General features: G+C 39.5%; 1 pseudogene; it reads left to right on the top strand.

The window, feature by feature from the left end:
* The window catches only part of LOC149312369 (lysosomal alpha-glucosidase-like), a 37,102-nt pseudogene that overhangs the window by 4,838 nt on the left and 6,076 nt on the right, over window positions 1-26,188 (top strand).

Below are 26,188 nucleotides of genomic sequence, written 5' to 3'. Positions count from 1 at the left end.
GAATCCAAAATGTCAGAGCTGCCTGTGAATCTGAATATTTCAGTGCTTTATTGACTCTGACAAGGTTTCAATTATTTTACATTCAGCCTTGTTTCAAAGGGGAAATGACACAGGGAACTCTTTGAGATATTTCTTTAAAAATGTTTTCCTTAATAACCTGAGAGTACAGTGTTTCTGTAGCAGTTGTATAATATGTTCTGTGCATGAAAGAGTTCAGAATGTCTGAGGTTCATGCTCCAGAAAACAAAATGCCCCATAGGTACCATTTTAAAAATCCAAGAATTTGTCCAGTAAACATCTTTTCAACAATTCTCTTGTTAATTTAGCAAATTTAATCAATAAAAGGCGATTGATACCATTGCCCTTGTTAATAAAATACCAGTAGGAAAACAAAAAAAATGGAAATCAGCTTTATTGGGCTTTCTCAGCCCTCTGGAACGTGGAGGTTTTGTAACTGTAAACTGTTATTTTATTGGGAATTTCTTTCCTTTGTTCAAGGTAGTGAACAAAATTCATGGCTGAGAACATGATAATATTATAACATTATACAGACATTAATTATAACACTATACAGAGACTGACCGCTTACAGAAATAACTAGACGAAGAATTTATCACACACATTGGGGAGGATTTGCCAGGAAAAGTGGTATAAAAATATTTAAATAAAAATAAATGAATAAGCTAAAATCTGCATTTCATAATCTTGCTGTGAAAGGACCTTCATGCAGAACACAAACCACTGATATTCCTTCCCAAATGGCTGTCATATAAGGCAATGCCAATGCGCCAACTTTAAACAACATAGGGCACAATTCAGTCCAAATGAAGTGCTTTTATACTGCTTTCAGCTAGATTGATATAAAGTGCTTCCAGACAGTACTTTTATTATGCAATCAATCTGCTTCATTCATAAAAATGAGTTACAGGGGTTCTAGATGTTGCTGTCTTCCATTTATTAACTACTTCTGTTTTCCAACTTTTTTTTCTTTTTCTTACTGGAACAGCATAATCCATTAAGGAGGGAAAGAATAGCTGTTCAGTAGATTTTGAGTGGTAGCACTCCACCAGAAACATTTTTGTGCATTTGCTTAACAATTAAAACTAAGCCAATAGGACTGAAAGAGTCTGATGTTGTGGCGAGTGTGTGTGTGTTTGTATATAATGAACTACTGTTGAATAACAGCTCCCCAAATGAGTTTTGAGACAGAAGGAACTGGGAAATGTACCAGCCCAGTTCCTTTTGCATTCTTTGTGGACACCATGAACAGTTTGGAAAAGTCATTTTCAAAATGATAGGGACCATATTGGCTGGGTGATTCTAGACGTTATAGTCCAAAGCAGTAATTTTTTCCAAACTGTGGCATCCTGTCTGGTATTGTTCATGTGTATTGTAGTGTGTGGTATGATTATGATTACTAAGTGTATTGATTTCAGTGACAATTTCAAAATGGTATGTTGCCCAAGGCACTGAAGGCCAAGGTATTAACATAGAAAAGAGTTGTTTGAAATGAACGCATCATTTAAAGTGAATATATGTGGAGGAAATCAACACAGACACCTTAATATTTTGTTCCTTCTGACAATAATTTGAGAATTGGGCTGACTGAAGCAATAGATGTCAAATGTAGATAGATGGAATCTATGGCTAAGATTCTGTATTGGGAGATATACAGGTATCATGTAGCTACATCTCAATAGCTATGTATCTCCATACTATCCCCCAAAACTCACCTTGCAACTGGTTCAGCTCCTACCCAACATGACCATTTCCTTGTTTTCAGAGAGCAGGGGGGATGAATGGGAACATGTCAAATCATTTTTTCTGTTGCTGGACATGTTGCAACAAGCATCTGGAAAGAGACCTCCAGGGGTTCTTGTAAGCTCTGCAGATGACATCCTTGCAGTCTGTCTAGCTATCAGAAAACAGCTGGATGTATTCCTTTCTGTTTCTTCTCCTGTATTTTTTAACAGTGGTGCCAATGCGTTGTAGTGGTTTGGACACTGGACTATGACATGGGAGACCAGGGTTTGAAACCCGGCTCAGCCATGGAAACCCATTGAATGACCTTGGGCAAATCACACTCTCTAAGCCTCAGAGGATGGTAATAGCAAACCCCCTCTGAAGAAACTTGCCAAGAAAACCCCATGGTAGGTTCACCTTAGGGTCACTGTAAGTCGGAAAAAACTTAGAGGCACACAACATCTTTTTTTTAAATATCCTTGCTTGATGAAGAAGCCAGTGGAGCTTCAGAAGCATGCAATATATATTTTGTGCATTTTGGTTGACCAATAAAGGTATCACTGTTTTGTGGACTTTGGATGTTGGCTGACATGGCTACCCCTGGATATGCTCACACCCTGATTTCTTACAACATGAACATGGCCATGTTGATGGGTAGGCGAATGATACACCACTTATAGGGTGAATTAAAGGGGACTTAGGTTGTTCCATAGGACTTTATTAAACGGGAGGAATTTCTCTTAATTTCGAATGAAAAGAAAGTGGGGCCAGAACGCATTTACGTGAATTCGCTAGTTCAGCGAATTTACGTGAATGCGAATTGCGTTCGAACTGGCTTCCCATTGCCCAAAAATAGCATACCATTGCCCAAATTTGCGTGTGGTAGTCTATCATACAATAACGTGAAACCCCATGATTGTGTTCGGATTGCCATTGGATTATACTTCCATTTTCCCTTGTCTGATAACGTCCATAGTCAGAACAGAATTCCAATCTGCTCAACAACTATAAAAGTGAGTTGTAATGGTGCAAATCAAACATAGATCATAATAATTCACTCACAAGGTGACAGTCATATATCATCAAACTGTCTACATTGTGGGGGAGGGTGATATTTGACTCTCTGGAATAAAATGAAAGTCTTTTGTAACAGCTTTTTGATCTGGTAATAAGAGAAAACTAACATAAAAAGAATTCTTGATAATGCTGAAGGTTTTGTGTGGTTATAGAAATAAGCAGTGCATGGGCAGAAGTGAAGGTCATTAATGGGGCACTTAAAATCACAATATTTGAAATAATTCATAGCAGTTTTTAACTTTATATGCTACATATATTATCTGGGCAATAATTATGCATCACTAGAAGTATCACTTTGCTTTGCAAGTGAATGCAGAAGCTTTCACCCAACTGCAATTGAACTGCCCATCAAAGTCATATGGAAACACATGATGAATGGATTTTTCCCACATGCAAATGATTTTCTTTCAAATGTTTGCCACTCACTATGTCTGTTTCCTATAAGAAACATTCCTATGGTGGCAAGATAGTCATATAGATTGTTCAGTATGTATTCATCTTGTATTGCTGGCCAACTGATTTCCTAGTTCTGAATTTCAAGCTTGCAGTAATGTGCGTATTAAAGAAATGTAGCTACACACACATTCTTAATTTATGAGCTATTGTTTGGTTGGTTAGTTCAATTTTAGGCCACCTAATAATATATGTGGCATATGACACATTAAATATATAAAGTGAAATAATGGCTAGAGACAGTAGATAATAAAATCAAGACCAGAGTTGTATCAAAGACTATAAAACACTGCAGCATGGAAATCCTAAGTAAAACCACTAACAAACGAGAAGAATACAATGATCTAAAAACACTAAAAGCAATTCTTTAAAATATTGAAAAGTGGGGGAATGTACATTCTGTTCTCTCTCTCTCTTTCTTGATGGGTGAACTAGAAAATAAAATCTTGATTCCAACTGAAAAGGAGAACATGCAAGATAATCCTTGTATGGCCTGACGTCACCCACTTTCTCCAACATTTTACATAGTGATCTTTGTGAAGATAAAAGGAGAGGAAAAGATCTCAGACCCTCACATTTTGCCCACTTCTCTTTTTAATTTTTCATTTGGTGACTCTCTCACTGAACTGGAGAAACAAAATGCTCTCTCCTAAACTAGGATGGAACTAAGGCTGCATCTATGCTGCTGAATTATGGCAGTTTGATGCCACTACCATTGCTCAATGCTATGTAATCCTGGAATGTGCAGTTTGTTCTGGCACCAGAGCATTCTAACAGAGAAGGCTAAATATCTCACAAAACTACAAATCCCAGATTTTGTAGCACATCAATATGTTATAAGAAGCACTGTAATTACATATGAACCATGAATAACCTGTGCCAGATAACTGCCACCTAAGCCACTTATTGCTCAACAAGCAGCATCTGGAAAAAGTAGGGCATAAGAATGTTTAAATAACCAAATTTCTCAGGTGACCCAGTATATTTATGTGTTATGAACACAATATTTTATATGAAATGGAAAGGCAAATGGATAAACAATTTCCTTAGGCCAGCAGACTCAAGAGACTGCTAATGAGGACAAAAGCGAGCAAGCCTTCCCCAGAGCACCCAAATCAAACAGCCTTGCCCCAACAGACCAACAGCCTTGACCGTCAAAACTCTCCCAATAGATGCTCTCTGGGGCTGGGAGGTTTAACCCAACAGATCCAAACTCACCTTATGATGTCCCTTCCACAACACCCCTGTTGACCTCCCCTGTTATTTGATCTCTGTTCACTGAGGTCTAGGGACTGGGGCTGCAGCTATATAGAGTGCTACTGGCTGCATTGAGGTGCTGTCATTGCCATAAATGCTTCTTACATTTGTAGAGAGGTGGGATTTGAACCCAGGGTGCTGGTGAGACATTAATCCAAGCAGCTTGCTGTTTGCAGACTGAGGAGCTCTCAAGGCAGCTCCTCAGTGCTGCTTCAGATTCAAGGCACCCTTTGCTCTGAAGCTAAAAGGGCCAGGTAGGCCAGAGTTGGCATTTAAGGTCTCAAAGTAAGGGGGGGAATCAAATAAAAACTGAAGCTGGATAAAGGAGTGTTAAGCTGAATTAACAAAAGAATGAATCCTGAACTACTTGTGCTGTGACTTTGCAGTTCTCATTATTGGGCATGCACATATCCCAGGGAGATTTAAAGGAAAGTATAGGTGAGTAGTTTTATAACAAGTAGACTGTCATGTAGAGTGGAAATCAACTGGAGTTCTTTTTAACAAAGAGCAGTCAAAACCAAATTGGGTTTTCTTTATTTTTTTGGTCTTATCGTGGCTAGCTAAGTGCTTTCATAACATCAGAAGATTCCCAGGATGGGTCCAACTCCACTTTTGAGCTCTTTCTCTAGGTTGGTAGTAACCAAACATTTTACTGCCCAGGAGGAAGTCTGGTTTAAATCGGAGACCAGCATGCCTGCTGTGTCTGTTGTACAGAACTAAACCAACGAGTAAAGGTCAATTTTGGTTTTTTTCCTTCTGTGGATGTCATTCTAGCTCTGCAGAAAACCTGCTAGACAAAAGCATCTCTCAGTGATTCCCTTCCCCCTCAGGGAGAGAACAGTTACACTCATACACAAAGGCTTTGTTTAGCTAAATAAAAAGACGCTTGGAAGTTATGGAGAAATGTTCTGAAAACACAGAAGGTGTACAAAACTACATCTAAAAGTGGAGGGCCACTGGATTATAGCAGAAGCATCAATAGCGGGGTGCATGAGATGTGGACCACACCAGGTGACAGCCCAGAGAGATGTGTCACCTGGTGGGGTGATAACAATAGCAATAGCAGCTTCATTTATATACCGCTTCATACGGAACTAAGTAGTCTCTAAGCTGTTTACAACTGTAAGCTAATTCCTCCAACAAGCTGGATACTCATTTTAATGATATCCGAAGGATGCAAGCCTGAGTCGAGATTGAGCCTTGGCTAGCATTAAACTCACAACCTTATGGTTTTGACTGAGTGGCTGCAATGCAGGCATTTAACCACTGCTCCACCAGGGCTCCTTGGTACACCCAGAGGGACTGGCATGGCTACTGGGTGAGCAAGATAAGCCTCTTTCTCATTCATCTAGCATCTGCACTGAACCCTAAACAGGCTCTCTGGAGGCTGCATTGCTGCCCCCCTCAATAGTGGCGGCCTTTGGGGTGGGGGGCTGCCTTCCTTAAGGGTCCAGCACAGCTGCTCTCTGAACAACCCCACCAAACTCTGAAGGCCTTTTTTGGACCCTGGATGGGCACTCCAGAGGCTGTAGTGGTCTTGGCTGCCGGGGTGGTGGTGGGGTGAGAGCAAGACAATTCTGGGCGGTTTGGAGGGGGGGGGGAAGCCTGGTGACATAAATCCAGTGATGACATTGCATAATATTACTTGGTTAATATATTGTTGTGGTAAGAGGTAAAATTCTTCTAGCACATTTACAAAAAGATATGTATGCATACATATGAATGCATGTGTCTTTACATATAGATACACATAGTGCAGAACATGCATCCCTCCACATGTCATTGGACTGCAGTTCCCATCATTTTTCACCACTGGCTAGGGTCAATCATGGTTGCAGGCCAGCAATATTTGGATGTATGTACATGTTCCATCTCTGATCACAGCTTGGAATGGTAGGAATTTTTTTAAAGTAACATTTACTTTATGTATTTATCTATCACAATTATATCTCACCCTTTAGCCAAAAAGTCTCCCCTAGCACTTTACAAGATGGAAAATGAGAGAATTCCTGCCCTCAGGCTTACAGTCTAAATAAAACACAAGGGAAATGCTTAGGGACGGAGGAGGAGGAGAGAGAGAGCAAAGTAAAGACAGCATTTAGAGTGAACCAGCTAAATGGAAACGGCTCAAGCAGCCTGCTGGAAGAGATGCTGCCAATTGACAGCTGAGGGAGGAAAACAGAGGTATCTTTTCCCATCACTTTTGTTAGCTATTATCAAGTCAATATCAACCTATGGCAACCCTAAGAATGAGAAACCTCCAGGTAACCTTATCTTCAACAGACCTGCTCATATCTTGTAGGTTCAGAGCTGTGGCTTCCTTGATTGGATCAATTCATAGTCTTTCCCTCACTACTTCCTCCTATCTTACCAAGCATTATTGTCTTTTCACATGAGTCATGATATCTCATGATATGTCTAAAGTATGACAATCTCAATTTAGTCCTGTTGCCTTCTAGGAAGAGTTCAGGCTTGATTTGCTCTAGGACCTGTTTATTTGCCTTTTTAGCAGTCCATGGTATCCACAGAACTCTTTCCCACACCTTATCTCAAGGAGATTATCACACACACTTCCCTCCCAATGCCTTTGCAGCTTTTTAAACACCCATAACAGCAATGATTCTTATAACATTACCATGTAAATCGTCAATTGATAACAGGTTGCCATGAATCTTATCACACTTCTGTTCTATTTACTCGTTAGCTATCACAGCTTAATCAGAAAAGTAGTCTTGCCTTTGCCAGTGGGGTGTGCGTGTGTGCAGTGAAAGCCTTTTAAATCCTGCTTTTACTGCCCCAGATGAAATGGTTGCCATGTCAGCACTAAAAATTCTTGCTTTCAATAGGAATGGTGTGTGTGTATGTGTCCTTGCAATGAAAGCCCTTTAAATTCCCTTTCTTCTGAGGGTTGCCTCAGAAGAAGTCTTGCATTCATTAGGAATGGGGAGGGGTGCAGTGAAACTTGTTTAAATCTCCTTCTCACTGAAATTACCCTGGAATGACCTATCACACATACTTCAATAATGGGCTAACTGCGGGATTGACAGCTATTCACAGGATTTTCCCATTCATTAAAAGCAGTGGCAGAAGCACAGATTGACTACAGGATACCTACTGCTTGGCCACAGTGTGGTGTGATAACATCCGTGGATTACAGTGTCTATCCCACTATTGAAGAACCATGAGATAATCTCCCGATTGAGTTCATTTTCTTCACTTTATAGACAATGTAGTTACTTACATTATTGCAAGCTCTGCCTCTACTGGTACTTTATGGTAGTCAGAAAGTAGACTGTGTTTTATTGGGGTTTTTTAAATAAAAAAATACATGTATTATTTAAGGAATTCTTCTGACACCCAATACTTTAATAATTCCAGCAATAAAAAGGTATGCCTCTCCTTCCTTAAACTATGCCAATGAAAATAGAAAAATCAGGGGATGATTTGGATATGGAAGGCCTACAAACTACTTTTGGAAAGTAGGAGAAACTTCTATGGCTTAGTACATATACTGAGACACCCTTTCCCTTAATTTTAGATTAGAGAAGAGGCATCTGATGTCTACTAGATTTTGTTGGACTACACCCTTCCTGACCATCTGCTGTTCTCTCTGGGGCTAATGGGATTTAAAGTCCACCAACATTTGAAGGGTTGCTAGTTTTCCATCTAGAGGAAGATAGATCAACTGATGGCTACTAAAGATGGCTGCATGTAGTGCAGTAACTAAGGAGTAACCCCCTCATGACCTCCTCCCATGCCACACTATACAGAATCCTTAGTAATTTTTTTTGTACTAATGTTACTCATAAATAATAATTTCTGTATACTTTCATTATTTATTTATATTTCGCATTTCTCCTTGGAGGGACCCAAGGCAGCTCACAGATAAAACCTATAAAATTATTATAAAATTCAAAAAATTAAAACATCTATCCATAAAATCACATAAAATAGATCCAATAAAATATAAAAGAAAACCACATAAAATATAGTTAAGTTAAAAACAGACTAAAAACCCAGTAGATCACTGAATATTATGGTCATAGTTGTTATGGTAATAGACATAGGAACTTATTGCGAGGGCCTTTGGGAATGGTCCTGGCGTATAATGAAAGTGGGCAGGATGGGAATGGAATGGGGCTATCACCTGTTTTATCACATGCAGGGTACCGCCGATGCCACCGGAAGTGCCCGTTCCATTCCAAATCCATCCCAGAGAGGGCAATTTTCAGGAACTCTTCTGATCAGTTCCTGAAAATTGCCCCCTCTGGGACGGATCGGGAATGGAACAGGAACCTCCAGCAGTGTTGGTGGCGTTCCTGTGTGCGATAAAACAAGTGATTGCTCCGTTCCGTTCTCATGCTGCCCACTTTCATTACACGCCGGGTTGGGCCAGTTGGAGGATGTGATGTCATCATTTATATAAACCCCATTGATTCTGTGGGTATGTTCCAGTTGAGTCTAGTGACTGGCTTTAGGCCTTTGGGCTCTTAATATAAAGGACTATAAAAATATGCTATCAGCTTTAATCATCTGGTGGAGCAGGTGTGTGATTCCTTTACTCTCTCACTTCAAGCCATGCTGTGTGTTAATTAAACCCAGCATTGGCAGCCCTTCACTGGCATGGTAGCTATGCAATGGGTTGCAAGCAGAATGTTTACTGAGTTATTCTGTGATGATTTTAGACAGTGCCAGCCTCCTGAGCAGGAGCAAGATGCAGTCAGGATTAGAGGCAGGCAGTTGAGGTCTGAAGGAATGAAAGGTAAAAAACATGGCCTGAGAAACATAGCAAACTTCTGTGCAATGTGTTGGACCTCTGCCACCAGGCACAGAAGATTGGGCAAACATAGTTGTGAACAGAGAATCCATAGAACTGGGAGTGAAGAACAGAAACAGCTGGGAAGTAGAAAGCATTTCTGGTAGAATCCAAATATTTCTGGATTTAAAATGTATTCATGAAGTGTTCATGTATAATGTTGTTATAATGAAGTCTCCCGTATGAGTGCTGTGCTACCATCATATTTTTTTTAACAAAAACACTCCAGTTATGTTATATAAATGGAAGAACTCATGAATAGACAGCACTGAAGTTGAATCAATCTAATCAGGAAAATAAATTAGTGATGCTCCGGAGATAGTGGTTTCAGAAAGCTTAAAGCCTGAAAATCCTCCAACAAATTCAGCAGAAGCCAGATGCCTACAGTCATCTGAATTCCGAAACTTAGTTATTCATACACTGTATTTGGTTAATGAAATCACACAGAAGAGTAAAAGAAAATACATTTTATTGTATAGATTAGATTGGCTCTCAATCTAGTAACGCTGGAGTTTTGTTGTTGCTGCTGTTCAGCAAGTAGCAGTATCTAAATTATTTGATACTTTCTGCAAATTTAAGGAACTATATATTCTTTGAAGTTCAAAAGAGGAGTGAAGCATTCATCTGGTAAAGAAATCTTTATTGAGAAGAAACCAATACGCTGTGCCAAGAGAGGAAATCCAGAGTCAAAGAAGGATTACATTAAAAACAACTACAGATATTTCAAAGTCTTATTTGAAGCTTGGTTTGTGTTTAGGTTTTATTTCCAACTTCCAAACCCAAGGATGAAAACGGTTTTGTAAAAGTCGGATTTTACTGATATGGCTGCATTTTCCCCACTACCAGGGCTATGCAGGAAGCCACAGGAAAAATACCCTTTGTCCTGAGTCGCTCTACATTTGTTGGAAGTGGAAAATACACAGTCCATTGGCTAAGAGACAGCCATGTGCTCTGGGAAGATATGCACTTGTCCATTGTCTGAATATTGGAGTTCAACTTCTTTGGAATTCTACAAGTAGGTTATTTTGATAGAACCCATTTTGAAGTGTGCCATTTATTTATCTCAAAACATTGTAATAACACTTTTCATTTTTAAAATGGCACATTACAGTCAGGCCTCCATATCCACAGATTTTGCATCCATGTTTGTTTCATTTATATCCTGCATTTTCTCCAGGTGGCTGAGGCTGGCGTACACAGTCCTCCTCTCCTTGTTATCCTCTTAATAACCCTATGAGATAGGTTAGGCTGAGAGATTAAGCAGAAGATGTACCAGAAAGTTTCAGGGCTGAATGGAGAGTTTAGCTTGGATGTCCCCAGTCTTGGTCCAACACTAGACATTATACCACACAGATTTAGCACACACAAGTACGACCAAATCTTTTATGCCATTGCAAACAAAAAACAATTGCCTTTGTAGATGTCCCACATAATTTTGGGATAATTTTAATTATGCCACGGAAACCCTTAGAAGAAGAATATGGCTATTTTTGTCATCATCTCACAAACACATTCAGACAACGCCAGTTAAAGTTTACCAGTCATCAAATCTGTCATGTATTGCTTGCCACCACCCAAAACAGGCTTCTGTTTCTGCTTTTTAGGTACATTGGAAATTCTTGGTATAGCTAAGCTTTTAAGAATAAATAACCATCAACAATTGGAAAACATAAATCCATTACACAATGGGATGGATTCAGAGGAACATTTGGCATAATGTAAGGGAACTCTCTTTATCTTCGCTGTGGCCCCTGCCAATCACTCTGGAGAGTTGGAGCCATTGGGATGCCATGCTCAGTTTGTACCCATTTCCCTTCCCAACATCTTTTGGGAGGCAGGGGAAATAGTGAGAGAAAGAGAAGTTCTCCTTAACAGATGTGGTCACACTCTGGATCCAGTCGATGAACAGTAAATATATTCATTAGAAATTCAGAATCATTAGGCATTGAAAGATGAAAGAGAAGGAGAGGTTTTTATTTTGGACTGAGTATCAAACAAGGTATATTATTCATAGTTACAGAACTGTAATTGAAATGTTTCTTTCCAAATGTGTTTTCTGAAGCCTGCGAGAGAGGCAAACAAGAAACCTGCATAAGGTCAACTGAGCAAACAGAAATGAGCCTAGACTGATGTGGGGTTGTGAAAAATCGAAGCTTATGCAAATGTAGATTGAGAAAGATAATTACAGTTGTTGCCTAGAAACAAACTTATTTAGCATTTCAGTAGGATATTCTAGGTTTTCTACTTGATACTACTGTGGGGCAGACTCTTCTGAAAGCTGGAGAATTCCTCAAATAAATTAGGAATGGAGGTGGGGAGGGAAAATGAGATCTTTGCTGTCAATCTGGCTGGTGAAGGAATCCATATATAAAACAGACTATCAGCTCTGATACCTTTTACAGGTTGGTGCTGGTATTTGTGGCTTTTACTTTGAGATTATGTTTGAACTCTGTCTGCGTTGGACACAGCTTGGTGTATTCTATCCATTATCCAGGAACCATAATGCCATTGGTCAGAAGTAGGGATGCCATATCCCGCCTGGGGGCGGGACTTTCCCGTTTTTTGGCCCCCTGGCACGGTCCCGCCCTGTTTTTGCCCCTCCCCCAGGTTTGTCCCGGGTTGAGTGGTTCCCTGCCTCAGCAGCAGCAGCTGCAGCCGCTTTGCAGCTCTTGCTGCCGACTGCCAGTCTGCCACCAACGTGGCCACTCTTGCAGCCGCTCCTGCTGCGGCCTTTGCAGCCCTCCGATGCTTCTATTTTGCACCCTGGGCTGCCCTGCGATCTCTTGCGCCCTGTCTGGCTGGACAGCCCGCCCCTGCTGCAGGAGCCTGTGAAAGCTAGCAGGGGGCGGGGCTGTTCCAGCTCCACTCTCCCATTGGCCAGCCAGCCTCCAGAGGAGGAGCTTCTCTTCCTCCCGCGCGGGGCCAAGGCTGAGCAGCATGGAGAAGACTTTACCAACAAGGTACTTCCTCTTCTTTTTTTGCCCCCTTTCTCTTGTTCTGTCTTTTCCTCCTCCTCTTCGTTTTTCCCCCTCTTTCTCTTGTTCTTTCTCCTCCTCCTATTCTTTTTCATCTCCTCTTCCTCTTTCACCCCCTCCTCCTCCTCTTTTTATCTTTTTTCCTATTCTTCTTTCTCCTCCTTTCCTTCTTTCTCCTTCCTTTCTTTTTTCTCCTCCTCCCCCCTTCCGCCTCTGCTGCTGCTGCTGTTGTTGTTGTTGTGTGTGCCCAACTCCCTCCTTGGCCAGACCTGTATTTCCCAACAAGAGGGAAGCCAGGACTCGTGGGGGCCATGGGGGGGCTGAGGGGGAGGCACCAGGCAAAAGGGAGCCCAGGAGGGAGGAAGGGATGGGAGTGGCTCCATCAAGCTGCATCCACACTGGAGAATAACCCAGTTTGGTTGGCAATGCTTTAACTCTTTTCTGACTCAAGGTTGTGGGATTCTGGGAGCCGGAGTGTACTGTGGGGACCAGAACCCAAGCCCTGACTCTTTTATAGCTCAGGCTGTGGGATTCTGGGAGCTGGAGTGTATTGTGAGGACCAAAACTCAAGGCCTTCATCACTTTTAACAATGATAATGATGATGATGATTACAGATGGTGATATTGATATCAGCCAGCTTCTGAGTCATGCGCTCACTGTTTCTGAAGCCGAGATAGTGTGACTTTCCAAAGTGCCTTTTCTGTGTTTTTTTGGTGCTTTGAATGCTAACAAGTCTCCCTTGTTTTGACAATGATAGTAATGATGATGATGGTGATATTGATATCAGCAAGCCTCTGAGGCATGGCCAATGTAATTTGCTCTGATTTTTACAAACTCATGTGCAGTGAAGAAAAACCAAAGTCCCTTGACCATGTACACACTTCTGAGAAGTATAGTTGATGCAAGAAACCTGAAACGGCAAATCCACTTCTTGTGAAACCACCTTGATATCATGTTCAATAGGCATAGCCATGTTAAATCATGCTAAGTGTTAAACCCAAGGGGTTTGATTATGGAATAAGCTTCTGAAATATGCAAGAGGCAATGTTAAATAAAGCCATGTTCAATGCCCACATGTGTGTCGTGTGTGTTTTGGAATGGAGAGGGGGGGGTTGGGCAGAAAGGAAGTACATTTCTGCCATCTGTCTAAGAATAATGCCAAAATGTCCTCCATTTTGATCATGCCTAAGAAACATGCATTTATATTAACATTTTTTAAAAAATATCAAATTTTTTCACGTATCCTACATTTTAAAAAAACGTGTCCTACATTTGAAAATGTTGTCCTACATTTGCCCTGGTTTGGAGGTCCTGACTTATGGCAACCCTAGTCAGAAGGTATGGAGGCAGGTATTGGAAATGCTATTCTCTGACCCTCTGATTGGAAGATGCTGGGTTTACAAGACGTTGTATTAAAACATAATTTTCTGAGTTTGGGGCAAATTTCCCCCTCATATACCTCTACTACAACAGTTTCTGTTTTGAAAAAATTAAGATTGAGCCACTCCAATGGTAAACCTGGACTACCAATGAACACTTTGAATATTTAGTTAATAAGATTAATCACCTTCAAGTTTGGAAACAGTTCATTTTATCTGGCAGGACACAAGCCTTGCGGGGCCAATCCTTTTTTATACTCCAAAGAAATCAGCATGTCATGCTCATAAAAAAGAAAGCAATTTGGAGGTTATACTCTAACTCATTTGGTATCCCTTCACAGCATGAAACCATACACATCTATTTGCTTTGAAGTGGGCTCTAGTCAACAAAAGCTGATACTGTAATAAATGTGTGAATAGCGATAGCAACAGCATGTACATTTCTATACTGCCTATCAGTGAACTCAGCACTCTCTAAGCAGTTTACAAATCTGTAAGCTCATTGCCCCCAACAAGTTGGGGGCTCATTTTACCAACTTACGAAAGGATGCAAGGCTGAGCCCAGGCTGGGATTGAACTCACAACCTTGTGGTTGCAGGTACCGGCATTTAACTACTAAGCCATCAGGGCTTCCAGAGATAGGCAGGGGTTTCCAAAATCCAACTCCCATAAACCTTCACCACTGGTTATATTGGCTAGGGATAATTGGGAACTGTAGGGCAGATAACTTCTGGAGTGTCACAAATGCCCAGTCTTGCTATGAACAAGAGTAGCATTAAAATTATGGATCCTCCAACTATCTAACTCATAAACCAGTTTAAAAAATAAAATGAAGAGGATAAGACTACTGCCTTCTTCCCAGATGTAATTAATATGATACATGTGCTTTGGCCCAAAGTCTATCATAAATGAACAGTGATGATCTTAAATCTTTCCAGTCTAGGTCCAACCCTTTATCCACCATAGCAATTTCCTTTATTTAACTCACAAATGATAATGTGAAACTTATCATATAAGATCCTCTTTCCCAGCTTTAAGACTTTCAGAAAAGCATCTTTATTGGATCAGTTGCTATTTAGCTGGTTAATGGCAAGGCAGTTAATTGAATAAAAATCCTCTTTAATGGATCGTGAAGCCTCAAATTATTATCTTTCTCTAACCTTTCAAAATGTGAGCAGGAGACAATATAAATTTGAATGCATAAATATAAATAAATGGATCGTGTTGAATATAAGTTTAAAACGCTGCTTTCCTTTACACGAGCAAGATCCTGGAGTCTTTGGCGTGAATTCACCAAGACTCTGCATGATCAGCTCTCCAGATTAAATACCATACCATACCATACCATACCATAAAACCTTTATTAGGCATCACAAAAAACAAAAAAACAAAAAAAACATCATACAAAATTTAAAATTTTAACTAAAATTATTAACATAGTTATTTTAAAATTCTATCCTTCTAACATGTAATTCTGTGCACTACAGTTATTCAGTTTATGCCAGATTTTTGTTGCCTCCATTAGAAAATTTGCCATCAATCGTGTAATCTGCTCATTACAATCTTCCAATAAGTGCACTAAAGTTATATCCATTACATAATAGTTCATTTCCATTAGTTTCCTTATCAGTTTCTTTCTGGGTTGTTGATATAATGGACAAAGAAAAACAATATGTTGGAGGGTATCTGGGGCTGCCTCACATATACAAAGACGATTAGCAAATGGAATTTTCATATATCTCCCCTTAGTAACACCTGACGGATGGATGTTCAGCCTTGCAAAAAGGAAGGCTTTCCTCGCAGCCTGAAGAGACAGTGATTGAAAATACTTTGGTATCACACCACAACTGGGGGGAATGCCAAACACAAAAGGGGAGCAAACTCTGGGAGAGGTAGAATAAATTTCTTTATGTTCCCATCTCAGAAAACAATCTTTAATTGTCTTAAAGCACTCCTGCTCCGTCAGTAAGAGTAGGGAGTCCAAATTTAAACCCTTTAATTTTAGGTTATCTTCAAAGGTTTTTGACCAATTAGTATAATAGTTATCGGATAAAAGAAACCAGGTTAAACTAGATCTATTTGGTCTATAATGGATTTTAAGCCAATACTTATACGCCATCAACCAGGCAGAGGTCTCGAGTGTATCCAAACCAAGCTCGTCATATAGCGTTAAATAATGCACACATGGTGGAATAGATAACAATTTCCTGCAAAACCGAGATTGTAAGTTTTCAACCTCCTTATTAAAAGCTGTTACCCATACAGATGTACTATATAGTATTTGGGGCCTAATTTTGGTTTTATATATTTTCAAGGCTGCAAGGACATCTTGGTTTCCCTTCTTATAGTAAAAGGATTGTAGTGTTGCCAAAGCTCTTTTCCCAGAATGAACAACCTTTTCCCTCTGCTTTACCCAAAGACCATTGTAATGGAATAGAACACCCAGATATGTATACATTTTTACCTGTTCTATAGATTGATTTTTCACCATCCATTTCCTTGGAGTGAAACCTTTTGAAAATACCAAGACTTTTGATTTGTTGACATTAATCTGTAGGTGGAACCTAACACAATATTCACTAAATCTATTCAGGGCTCTCTTTAAGCCCACCTGAGTCTGCGACAATACTATTAAATACTATTTCCTGCCATACTTATACCTCTTGTTCTTTGAATCCCATGCCTTTGGAAATACAGTGGCCTGATGGTTAATTCATGAATAAGTTCTTGTTCCTCTCTACCTTTGTCTATTTGTCTGACCTTCTCCATCTCCCTTTCTCACATAACCTGCTCTAGGTGCATTATTGGGCATTTATTGGGTTAATTATAATCATGACTATGAAACAGAATGTGGTCTTAAGTGGTGCCACAGCAAGAGCACAGGAAAGGTGCCATATTTAGAGGGGTTTGTCTAAAGCCAGTTATTCACCAGTTTACAATTTCTTTGTTAATGCAAGCCTTGCTAAATTAAGAAAAGGCTTCTCTGAAGATGCCAATCACAGATGCTGGTGAAGTGGAATAAACTCTTCTAGAACATGGCCACATAGCCTGAAAACCCCACAAAAGTCTAACAAAAAGTTGTTTGGAAGTATAGTACAGTATCATTCAAAATCCACAAACTATTGATACCTTTATTGGACCAACCAAAATGCACATTATACATGTTGCAAGCTTTCGAAGCTCCACTGGTTTCTTCATCAAGCAAAGGTACTAAAATTATATATATATATGTGTGTGTGTGTGTGTGTGTGTGTGTGGCAATGTTAGTCATAGCACTGAATTTGTGTGTGTGTGTGGCTTTTCCACTATAGAGTTATGTGCTATGATCCCACTTGTCATGGCTGCATCCTATGAAATACTGGGATTGTAATTTGGTGTTGCAGTAGAGCTTTCTGGCAGAGAATTTTAAACCCCTTCCTTAAACTGCAATTCCCAGAATTCCATAGAAATCATAGCATAATTGTGTAAAGTGAAAAGGCTCTTGGTATTCCCCTTTTACCTCATGACAGGTAATATAATACCGTATAAATGTCATGGTTACCCTTTGAAACAAGCCTGATACTATTAGGTCATTCTCATCAGACTTGCATTGAAGGAATATTTCACAAACACCCTTTCTTTTCTTTATCTAAAATTCTAAACTCTCATCTGTTGCTGGGGAGGTGGAACAGAGAAGGATTGGTTTCTTTTTTCCAACAGAAAAGCTTCCACCTCTGTTTTTGTTTTAACTTTTCTGTTTGAACCTTTTCAGATAGGTTTGTTTCTGAAGCTTGTTTTGCTATACTGTTAAACAGAGAAGAATGCCTGAAGGAAGCCCAGGAGCATATTTACCCTTTTCTCAGTACAGAGTGTCAGTCAGTTTAGAAAATATAATGCTTTTTAGTTTCCTTTTGCTACCCCCCCCCCCCCCATTTGATTGCCACCGCTGTCCAGAATTCAATGGTAAGATCCTGAGTAAGACTTCAGAACCTTTTTGAAACCGAGAGAGAATAGCAGTAGTAAGCAATAGCAAGTACATTTGTATACCGCTTATCAGTGAGGAAGGAAATGATCAACCTCTGATGAATAAATCTTGACAAGAAAATCCTCATAATAGATTCACCTTGTTGTTAACTGCAGTCGAATTGACTTTGACTTATGGCAACCCTATGAATGAGAGACCTCCAAGCCACCCATCAACAGCCTTGCTGAGGTCTTGCAGATTCAGAACTGTGGCTTCCTTGATTGAGCCAATCCATCTTTAATGTGGTCTTCTTCTCCTATGACTTTTACCTTACCAATCATTATTGTATTTTCTAGCGGCTCATGCCTTCTCATAATATAACCAAACTACGACTGTCTCAGTTTAGTCATCTTGGCTTCTAGGCAGAGTCCAGACTCAATCTGCTCCCATACCCATTTATTTGCCTTTTTAACAGTCCACAATATTCCTAGAATGGTTCTCAAGTAAATGAGTTGATTTTCTTCTTATCAGCTTTCTTCACGGTTCACTTTTTGCAACCAAACATAGACATTCTATAGGATGCAGGCATTACAATTAACATGATATCACAGTGTTGTACTTTTGTTCTGTGAAAGAAACCTAAATCTGGATCCATTTCTGTTTACATATGCATGTATTTTGCTTTAGAAACATAGGAAGCTGCCTTATGTTAAGTCAAGCTACTGCTGTACCGGTTTTCTTTGCACTGTCTGACAGTGGCTCTCCAGGTTTCCAAAGGTTAATAATATTGTGTCACTTGTGTCAATATAACTTCGGTTCCTACTGACAAAACAAACAAAGAAGAAAACCACCTTGGGATGTAGATGGAAAAAAACAAATGCCTAGCCTCACTGCAAGGATCTTTATCTTTGCTTATTTTATTCTTGCAAGAAAAAACTGATTTAAAAGTTTTCATCCCCAGTAAAGGAGGTTATGAGAGTTTTTACACCATTTTTTGAAAATAAACAAGAGGCTGAATGGCCATTTTGATTGTGTGTTTCTGTACGGCAGGGAGGTTGGACTTCATGGTCCTTGTGGTCTCTTCCAACTCTATGATTCTAATTTCCAAACAGGAAAATATGTTGTATCTCTGTATTTGACTAACTACCTGTGAGCAATTGTGGTTGGTATTCAATGCGCATAATAAGATTGCCAGGGATCATCTCAGTCTCAGGTTTTGGCCCATACATCTCAGGTCCTGGGATGATCCTGAAGAGGCAATCCTAATGTTGAGTGAAAGATTCTCAGTGCTCTGATTAAAAAAATAAAATTCCCATGTTCAATATAGAAACACAAGACACTATATTTCTATCAAGTCAGACTGTTGATCCAACCAGTCTAGTATTTTAAATACTGATGGGCAACAATTTATTTTTCTAGCCTAACCAGGAGATGCTACCAACTGAACCCGAAATATATTCTAGATCTAGAGTACCCTCTAAAATGACTACTGTACTTTTGGTACTCATGATATTGTGAAAACCTGAAAATAATAAGTGATGACCATAAGCAGGTTCGTTATAAGTCATAAGTAGGCAGATAAAATATTCATATGGACAATCTAGTAACTGAGTTTGAAATTATTTTATTTGCAAAAAGTGTCCTTAATACATTGAGAAAAAAGTATGTGCTTCCCCATAGTGTGTAGAAACTATTAATGGCTATCTTAAATGAAAGTTCTTAATTGAAAAAGGTCAAATAGTGACTTGTGCTGGAAAGAATGTTAAGATGGTACATGGTGAATAATGCATGTTGGCTTATTAATATTTATCACTGGCATTGCACTTGTCTTCAGAAGTGCTTTAGAGTTCAGCTCTTATTTTTCATATAAGTGTTTATCATATACAAGACAATGTTATTAAGTGAGCACATGTCAATCCAGAAGAGAGCTAATGAATGCATAAGGAATGGGTAAAAAAAGGAAAAAAGAAGGAAAGCTACCTCTAAAATATGTGGACTATCATTAATGTATTTTTGCCATGTGAGGCAATGGCTGATAAAAGATGGGATAACTAACAACTAAAAGCTTATTAAAGCTTATTATTATTAAAGGCTCCAACAAACTAGGCTCAAATGTGGCAATAGAAGTGGCTGCCAGATTCAAAATGTCTTTGGGCACTCGTGTGGATTTTCAAGATGAAACATTCAGTTAACTTTATGTCATGAGGAATACACACATGTCAATGAATCATGAATTATTCCCAAGGTGGCAAGGGAAGCTAGGAGAGATGCCCATAAGATCCTTGAATGACTCACTTGACAAGTGCTTCACGCAGCAGAATGGTTGCCAAAGTATAAATATGGCCAGATTGGAAATGTACATTCAAGCCTGAACTCATGGGGAATGTTTCTTTCCAGTACCAGAAAAGGATGACCCATGCCAACCCATAATAATGGTGTGTGTGTGTGTGTGTGTGTGTGTGTGTGTGTGTGTGTGTGAAAAACAGCATTTCCTACTATAAGATAAACATTGGCAGAACTTGGAAAATTAGTTTCTTGAACTATAATTCTCAGAAGTCTCCAGCCAGTGGGAATATTAGTCAAACTGCCTGAAGGATTCTTGGAGCTATTGCCTAGCCCCCCTCCCCACTGTTTCCCAAGCTTTGCCTATCAGGGGTTGAAATCTGCACTAGGCATGACCACATCTTTTTTTCTCTCTCTCTGTAAGGCTACAAGTTGCTCATCTTGCACTAGAGCATTAAAATGTAATCTTTGCACAAATGAGAACATCCAGATTGTCAGAAAATTGTAGGTTTCGCCATATTAAGCAAATTATACAACTCTGAATTCCAGGTTTACAGATGACCCTGAGATCCTGAGATTCTTTGGGGATCTGCTCTTATGATAACTCCAGTTCTTCATGAGGCAAGTATTGTGCCAGTAAAATATGTTACGATATTGGAAATAAAAGACATGTTGTTCACAGTGCTTAACTGGGTACAGGAGTGGGTGCATGGTCACGGTCAATTATTTAAAAAGAGATTGCATTGTAGAGCTAGTCAGTTATAAGCTGATCCTGTTTTTAAAAAGAGATTGGCTCTAAGTAAAAGCAAAGCGATGAATACCAAGCCCTCACTGAGATGTTTGCAAATTTTCCTACACCTTTTACCTCCTTCTGGAACTGTGCATTTCTGTTTATAGTAATCAAATTGTTGTGACTGAGCAAGAGGAGGTAAAAGATGGAAAAACACGCAAAATGACAAAGCGGGTTGAAAATCTTTCAGCGGATAAATAAATAAGTAAATGGTAACTGACTGCCAGATACTGTACTGAAAAAAGAGTTGAATCACAATGAATACTGATGCATGCATAATTTATGCCTTGTGTATGAATTTAATACTTTAAGGACACCACAAGATGTATAGGATACAGTAATGAAATGAATGTTCTGGTGCAATGGGTTTTGCATTTATTTCCCCCTCTTTGCCAGCTGTGCAACAGATAGAAAGATTGGATTACAAACCTGCCCTGCTTAAAATAAAATAGCTACAAGTCTAGAGGAGTAACAGAAAGCATGAAAGTTGGAACATACAGTCTGAGCTCCAGTCAATGCTGAGCAACACATTGCTTTGAGGCATCCAGCCTTAGACAGTAGCAGTACAGTATGGAGCTAGGTGAAACCCAATTAGTCCTTAGTGTCACATGACATCTTCCAACTGCTATACCGGTTGTGTATCCCTTATCTGGAATTCCCAAATCCAAAATAGTCCAAAATCCAAAAATGTCCACATGGTTGGTTGAGACAGTGACATCTTTGCTTTCTGATGGTTCAACGTACACAAACTTTGTTTCATGCACAAAATTATTTAAAATATTACATATAAAATTATCCTCAGGGTATGTTTATAAGGTGTATATGGATCATACATGAATTTCATGTTTAGACTTGGGTCCCCTCACCAAGATACCTCATTATGTATATGGCAGTATTCCAAAACTTGAAAAAAATCCAAAATCCCAAACCCTTCTGGTCCTAAGCATTTAAGATAAGGGAGACTCAACCTGCACTACATTTCCTAGCTGTACTGCCACTGTGATAATGACACTGGATTCCAGGCCAGTTAAAATGGGGCAGGTACAGCCCACTCTGTGGGTCCTAAATACCCTAAAGGCACCAGATACTGTCTGATCTTGAAAGCTAAGCTGGATCAGCCCTGTCTAACACTTCGATTGGAGACTGGCAATGAATACCAGATGCTGTACGCTATATTTCAGAGGAAGGGACTGGCAAAACCACATCTGAGTATTCCTTGCCGAAGAAAACTCTTTGAAATTCATGGGAACAGCATAAGTTGACAGGCAACTTTAAGGCACATACACACATACACAGCCCACTGTGTCTGTCCACCATGCCATACGTGATTTGAAAATTTAGTCAAGATCACACATAATTATTCCTATCAGCATGAAAAGGAAACAGCAGCAAGGGTGAGGAAGTTGGCTTTCAAGAATCATGTGTAAAATAAAATAAAGTATCCCCAGCATCCCCTAAGTTTTCAAGGAACCTAAATATTCCAGGAACAGAGTCTGAAAACTGCTTCATGAGTTTAATGCAGGTTTTCATTTAAATTGCGCATACAGAAGGAAGAAAAAAATGTTTTAACTGCCACTTGTGAAATGGCTTTATGCTTTATATAGCCAAAAATCTTGACCAGATTGCTTTGAAAAGAGTGCTTCAGCTATATCCAGTTTTTTGGCAGGGTGATAAACTACTAGCTTCAGTGCACAACAAATATATCAGTGTTCATGCCCCACTGGAAAAGATACTCCTGTTTATCCAAGGAGAATACATTTTGCCAACACAAGCACCAGGCACTAGGACTGCTAAAAGGTAACCAAAACATTCTTTTACTTTTGAAACATGATTGAATTTAAAACCAGGCTGAAACAATTGCCTTCTGGAAATTTGTCTGTGTAATGCCCAAAGCTTCAATTACTTAATAAATCACCATGGCCGATTTGAAAGCCTTTCACGTTCCTCACCCTTCTATATGGCAGGACTGGATTGCTTCCTAATGAACTAGATAAATTGCTCCTTCCACCATGCTGTGGCAGAAACAAAATGCTTTCTGAAGAAATAAATGCATTTGTGATATTACAGAAGTGGATCTAGAGTGGTGGTGGACCCACTTACTCTGTGTCTTAGTCTGGAATTGTTTTGCGAGGTCTCTCTCCATCCCTAGTGTACACTTCTAAGCAGAAGGATTCTCATTGTATCTTACTGAGAACCAGTTGTTCTAGGATTGGTAAATCCAACAGTAGAACAGTTGGTTGATAGTGGAGAGCAGTCTACTCTCTTTAAGCAGAAAACAGAAAATAGAGATAATTTGGGATGCTGTAATAATGGTTTCCTGCACTGGTGGACTAGGAAAACTTTGAGGTCCTTTCCAGCTGTATGATTTTATGTAATTCTTTTAAATTCCTTTCTTTACATTAGTATTTGTCAGTTTTGCTTCAGGAGAACATGCTCAACATTTGCCTGCTTTCACTTCAATACTTCTGCAAAGTGATGGTTATTTGTCCTGGTATTTTGGTTGGCAGAGACTTATTTTGCCAAAACACCTTTGTGTCTGCAATATCACATAATCTGTGAAAATCTAGCAAATGTTTTAATGCTGCAAAGCAACTAGTTTGGCAAATTTGTTATTAGTAAAATAGACAGACCCCAATGGTCATGTAGTCCAACTCCCTGTCAGTGCAAGAATCTACAAGGGAGTTGGTCATCTAACCTTTGCTTAAATATCCCCACTGTAGAAAAATTTACCATCTTCTGAGGCAGTCATCCACTATTGGAAGTTTTCCTCCAGATATTTAGTTAAAATCTCTTTTCTTGTAATTTGATATAATGTATAGATAAATACATGCTAAATAATAGGTTAGTCAGTAGTGGTCTTTAGATACTTCTTAGAGATGGTGAAGTGTTTCTAGGTTACATTTTTGCTATAATGATGTGACAAATATCGCATCTAGTATAATTATCAATTGACTTTATAATTTTAAGTTGCTGTTGAATTCATTCTAATGTCCTGCAAGCACAGGGGATTCCAACTGTTGCCTCTGACAGATGGAAATTTCCTCTCCATTGCTGGTACTTGAACAGCTTCTGCTTGCTCCCAGGTCTACACCACTGGATCATGCCTCTTCTTATTCCATGATAAACTTCTCATCCAAATTATCTTAATTATTTTTACTTATGCATTTAGTCAACAGCTGCTTGAATCCATTTGGACTCATTGTTGCTCTCGATGAACATGGCAAAGCCTCTGGCTCTCTCTTCTGGGATGATTTGTTATTATTTATTTACTGTTATTTATACCCTGTTCTTGGTAAATCTGTTGGTGAGTGTTCAGAACTGCTGTAGTGACACTAATTTGGCCTATGACCACAGCACCCAGAACACACCTGGAGATTTTGTCTGATTTCAGAACCTAAGCAGAGTCATGCCTAGTTAGTACTTACACGGGAAACTGCCTGGAAATACCAAGTGCTGTAGTTATGGGATAATGCTGAATCTACTGCTGAATGTTCAGAATTGTGCTAGTACAGTCAGTAGCACCACTTAGACTTATGTATGGTATTTGTAGCAGTGGCAGAACTAGGGGCCCTCTCACACTACACATTTACAGTGCTATGATTCCACTGTAGCTCCCATGGCTACATCTTATGGAATCCTGAGATCTAAAGTTTGTTGAGGCACTAGAGCTCTCTGGTTGAGAGTTCTAAATACCTCTCTCTAAATGACAAATCCCAGGATTTTATTAATCATCCCATGGCAGTTAAAGTGAAATCACAGTGCCATAATCGCACCGTGTGAAGGGACCTTAGAACTGATTTTGTCATACTGATGGTAAAAATTAGAAACAACTCTGGATAAAATATAAAATCTATGTGTGAAATAGAGTTTCATATTATGGAGTATAAATGATGGAGTAAAAATTCTGTGCCCATTTAAATTTAATGCATAAAAAATAGGAGCTTGCATATGCATTCTTTGAATGGGCCAGCACATGTGTCTCAGTGTGTCCTTTGTTACAGATTTGTTTAGAATCAAGCTATTTCTCTTCCTTGTTTACTGACCTAATTTTAACATCAGCCTTGTGGCTTCTGTTTTGGCAGACACTGCCAGGAACGGAAACTATTTCTTGGCCAAATAGAGAAGTAAGTATAAACAATGGTTAGAAACCCAGTAAGTAAAGAGTGTGTTTAATAGTTGAGGGGAGAGGTGAAGAAGAGAAAATAAGGAAATAAAAGTAAAGTGAGAAAAGGGAATGAGTAATAATGAGTTAGTTGAATCTTCTAGGGCCAGCTGGATAGAACAAAAGCACAAGGGAGGTCAAAAGGTAGATTATCAATATAACTCCCTGAATATATCTAATTCCATCTAATTGCAGAAGCTAGGTAGGGTTGGGTTAGTGTCAAGAAAGGAGGTGAGCAGGGATCTCCAGGTGGGGTTAGGAAAGAATCATGTCTGAAACTTTGTGGAGACACTGCAAATTGGAGTTGCAATAATGGACTGGTGATTGGGTTCAGTATAAAGCAAATTCCTGTGTTCTCCCCTGTTGAGTCTGTAGACAGTACAGTTGCCCCTCCATTTTTGCAGACTTGAAGTCTGCATCCCTCGCCCATTCATGGGTGGCAAATGGAAGGGAACAAAATGGGGCGTGTGCCTGTGGCGCCTACCCACGGGTGCCAACAGGTACTCACGGTTATTCAAGCCTATGGGGCTTGAATATAGCTGAATTTCCATTTTTGCAGAGAGGTCCGGAACGGATCCCTCGCAAAAATGGACGGGCAACTGTAGATTTCATTAGGATGAGAAAAAATGGGCTATATATTTAAAAGGATCCCAGTGAGTCCTCTTCCTCTAGGATTGGGCAACATGTGATCCCTCAAGTGTTGTTGGACCACAACTCCACCAACTGTAGCCAACATAAGGTGAGGGATGATGTGAGTTGTAATCCAACATATTCTAGAGCAGTGATTCCCAAACTTTGGTCCTCCAGATGTTTTGGACTTCAGCTCCCAGAATTCCCAGATGCAGCCTGAGAGCATTTTGAATAGGGAAGTAATTTGACTCTAATAATTACAGCTTGAGGATAATGAAATTGCCACCACCAGTTAGCAAGGGGCTAACTAAATATGAAAAAATAGAGGAGGCTGAAGGAGTGAAATCACTGCTGAGTTAGCTCATTGTTATTATGGACAGTACTTTTTCACACGCTAAAAATTGGAAGCTTAAACTGATCTCAATCCAGGGGCATCGAATGGGGTTGAGCATTATTTCACATGAGATTATCAAACAACATTGGAGAAAACGCAAACGCAATCTGAACTCAATCACTAGTCATCCAGCGTTAGGCAAATTTGGTGAACAACCGAATTTACAAATCCTGTTCCCCTCCAAATCCACAGTCAATTCACAATTGCCAGGTGTGGTATGCATTTGTAGATTGCCATGGGACTGTGTTTGATAGAAACACACTACAATCCCTATGATGCTTTGCT

This window comes from Sceloporus occidentalis, unplaced genomic scaffold (assembly GCF_023333645.1).
Source record: "Sceloporus occidentalis isolate IW3139 unplaced genomic scaffold, rSceOcc1.0.p SCAF_5, whole genome shotgun sequence".
Lineage (NCBI taxonomy): Eukaryota > Metazoa > Chordata > Lepidosauria > Squamata > Phrynosomatidae > Sceloporus > Sceloporus occidentalis.
Note: the sequence above shows the minus strand (reverse complement) of the source record. Positions and strands in the feature narration are given on the sequence as shown.